This window comes from Penaeus monodon, chromosome 15 (assembly GCF_015228065.2).
Source record: "Penaeus monodon isolate SGIC_2016 chromosome 15, NSTDA_Pmon_1, whole genome shotgun sequence".
Classification (NCBI taxonomy): domain Eukaryota; kingdom Metazoa; phylum Arthropoda; class Malacostraca; order Decapoda; family Penaeidae; genus Penaeus; species Penaeus monodon.
This window is the reverse complement of record NC_051400.1, coordinates 47779142-47779471: the sequence shown is the minus strand read 5'-3', so window position 1 is coordinate 47779471 and position 330 is coordinate 47779142. Positions and strand designations below refer to the sequence as shown.

The 330-nt window shown below is 35.5% G+C and overlaps 1 long non-coding RNA gene across 1 annotated transcript in view; it reads right to left on the bottom strand.

Moving 5' to 3' along the window:
* Nucleotides 1-330, bottom strand: part of LOC119582188 — a 7867-nt gene that overhangs the window by 6745 nt on the left and 792 nt on the right. The window lies entirely within an intron of this gene.

The following is a 330-nucleotide window of genomic DNA, read 5'->3' as shown; positions in this document are numbered from 1 at the left end:
AGGGGATTAACAGAGAAGAAAGGAAAACACGACTAAAAATGCCAAAGGATAACAAGACTAAGATTGGAAATCAATCCATACAGATCCCCCACCCCTTACGCCCCCCCCTTCAATTCAGAAATTAAATCTCTTCAGATCAAATCATTATCATTATTTCCAACATTTTTCCCCCAGTTCATCACATAAATTCCTTAACAGACAGACACACACGCGCATATATTAATTCACTCAAGGTTACAGACAAGCACCAAAAAAAAGCTAACACATGTCTTCGAATTTCATAATATATTTTCTGTACGTTTTTTATAGCGTTTTCTGTACGTTATTTAT